The following is a 3299-nucleotide window of genomic DNA, read 5'->3' on the forward strand; positions in this document are numbered from 1 at the left end:
ACAGCTGATCAAAGTCATGACCCTTCACATGACAGGGTCTCTCTCAGCATGAGCTCACGCTCTATCACCTGCAGTACAGTATCAGTACAGTGTTTACTATTTGTTCTGCAAGGCAAGCATGTTGAGAGTTCCTGCCAGCTTCAACACTGGGTTATTTCATAGGTAGTGTGCCAAGTGTTTTATATCTTTCCACTGTAATTACAGTGAGCTGTGGCCATAAGGCACAACTGTTCCTACGTATGACCACTAGAGAGCGCTAGATAACAGGCCCCACAGACACTGACCCTGTCAACGTCCAGAGAGAGAGAGCGTGTGTGTGCTGTTAATCAGGGCGAGGCCCTCTCACACATATCGATTGCACCCTGCGGTGCCTCACAACATGGATCACTGCTGCTACAGGTGAACACTGTGTAACCTATTAATGACAACGTTTATATAAGATGTTTACATGCACCTTTGTTATCTGCTCATGAGTATCCCTGTGCCCAATGGTTGTGGAGGGTATATGCAGGTAGACGCCGTATATCCACACATTTGTCAGTGGACATTGCATATACTCACTTCCTAATCCCCACTGATACGTATCAAAGTAGTGTAGTGGAGGTATACGCCGTATCAATTAATATGACTGATGAAATAGATCGGAATGTTTAGCTTAAAATGTAAATAATCTTACATTTTTTCACAATTTAGCTACAGCAATATACACATGGCAGTAAGCCTACGCGTAAATGTTCCAAAATGCAATTTGCGGGAAAACAGCATTCTAAAATGTGGAAACATCCGTAAGAAAGAGGGGGATTAAAAATGCAATAACTATCATGGGTTGCTAATATGATTAGGATAATGCCTTTACTGCTAGACAATGAAAGAATACCAATAGAAGAGAGAGGAAAACATAATGAGTCTTTATATAGCAAAAACTTGCCCCCACGTTTCTATGGTGGGATTTTGGCTATAGGCTACTTTGAAGCAAGGTAAAATATGCCTCATAATATGAAGTAAAACATCTAGGTTTCAAACATTTAAGGACCAGGAAAAATCTAGTGATGCTAATGTTAGGCCTAACCATCTTTTGGTAGAATGGAAGGCTTTCCAAAAAAAACTCAATTTAATGCCTGAGATGCCAGTGTTTGGAGGATATATTGGCATGGTGGTGTTAGGCCCGAGAGGAAGTCTAATTTGAATTTTGAAACAATGTTGCAAATGTCGGAGAGATGGACAGTAAGGTTTTATACAAATCTCCGCTGTTGAAAAATACATTTTAGTCTAAAAGAAATGTGAGTTAATGTCTAGATGCTTTTTTATAGTGGAGATTAAGTTTATAACTTCCCTGCCTGGGCTGATGAGGCAGTGGATTGCGCAGTCACATAGAAAAAAGTAAATAGGCATTTTAAGGTCATAGCCCGTGTTAACTTGTGGAATAGACACAGGCTGGAATGCAAATTTAACCAATCAACATTCAGGATTAGACCCACCCATTGTATAATAAATGTTAACTAGCTATCATGAATGCTATCATGATTATTTGCATCAATCCAGTGGCCATTTATTTTGCAAACAACTTCCCATGTGCTACAGAAACACTGCTAATCAAACAATAGTGCTAGGTGCCTATAAACCTGCATTAAAGGGTCAGTACTTTAAAAAATCTGAAAATATCTTAAAAGTTGTCTCCTGATGTGGTTTAAGCATTGCTAGCTGTTTAGTCTAATCAATCCCCGTCTCCCTCTCCGCTCCTCCCTCCAACCCCTCCCCAGGGTCAGTGCTCTCCTAGTGGTGGGCTCTTTGTAGGAAGGCCAGGTTACATAACATTCTTCCCTTCTGCACCATTACTCATGCTTACATAGAGACCCTGCTGGATGACATAACCATCCACACATAAACACATTGTCCTTCCCCCTTCATCACTGTTTGTCTCAGCTCTTCTTCTCTCCATCCTTTTGTATTCAACTTGGATGGGTAGTGTGTGGGTGCTCTATGTTGGTTTGCTCTCTGTGTTTATAAACAAATTGAGAAAGGCGCTTGGCTAGCTATATAGATACAATGTATTATGATTCTGTATAGGCAGACAGCCAGGGAGGTCCCTGGGTAACGAGGTTCCATGATCATCCAGTGAATTCTCTTCATTGGCCCGGGTCCGCGCCGCATCTGTCTGTAAGTAGGTAATGGTGAGTTGAGTTTGCTTCGAACCTCGCCAAATAAACACGTAACTCAAGGACGACAGCTGTGAAATTCATTCACCCCCCACATGGTCACTGTGAGAAATTCTGTGGGTTTACAGAGATGATTACACCACCCACGGTGAGGTCACAACGAACAGACTGGAGGAGCGTGGGGGAGCTGGAGGGAGACAGTCAGAGGAAAGAGATTCTGCTCTGATTTAAAATGAAATGTACATAACCCACCCAGCAGCAGGGCAGCCAGACACTATCTAGAACCACTGGGACTGCTGATGTCTGTTGGATCCCGGTTCAATTCACTGATCGGAGTAATCTCCGGACAGAACTGCTAGTCCCTGAAATGATGGGAGTGCAGCAGTTGGCTGCTTGCCACAGCAATGAGAATGACTCACTCCTCCATGGAAGCTGGCCTTGTTTGCACTGTGGATGTGGTTCTGTTCTTCCACTCCCACAAATGTACTTCTGCCCATCCCTCGATCACCCCCACTTCAAGGAATCAAACTAAACACATCATTACACACATCATTAAATCCCCCTTCAAAACAGAGCAAGCATGAACTATGCATTATTCCATTTGGCATTATCTACCACAGCATAACTGTCCTGTGAGGTAATAGGGTAGAGAGTGGACTAAACACTTAGGTTCAGTGGCTCTTCACAGCCTGTCTTGCTTCTGCTGCATGTTTTGCTGTGTTTACACTCTGGTGAGCATCAATCTATGTTTGAAACATTTGTAAATAGAACTTCCCCTGGTTTTAGCAGCAAGACTTAAACCAAGCCCTACACTCTCAGTTCCCTTAAAACACATGCTCAAGGTTGAGAGCACATACAAGACATGCCACACCTATTTACACTAACTGGCATTTGAGCAGTGTCTTATCTTCATTCATGCTCTAGGTGGCAGTCGATCATCGTGGCATCCCTATGACTGTCAGGCCAGGGCAACCCTTTCACCTTGGACAGAGAGTGCTTTGGAATGGAGAAGGCAACAGTGTCTTGATGTGTTAGCTACTGTATGTCATGGGCCATTGTTCCCCGAACCTGAAATGTTCTCAATTGTCTCAAAAGATATGGAAAGGTTTCCCTCTACTGTGTTCGCCTGCCCTCCAGCACATT

This window comes from Oncorhynchus mykiss, chromosome 25 (genome assembly GCF_013265735.2).
Source record: "Oncorhynchus mykiss isolate Arlee chromosome 25, USDA_OmykA_1.1, whole genome shotgun sequence".
In the NCBI taxonomy this organism is placed as follows: Eukaryota; Metazoa; Chordata; class Actinopteri; order Salmoniformes; family Salmonidae; genus Oncorhynchus; species Oncorhynchus mykiss.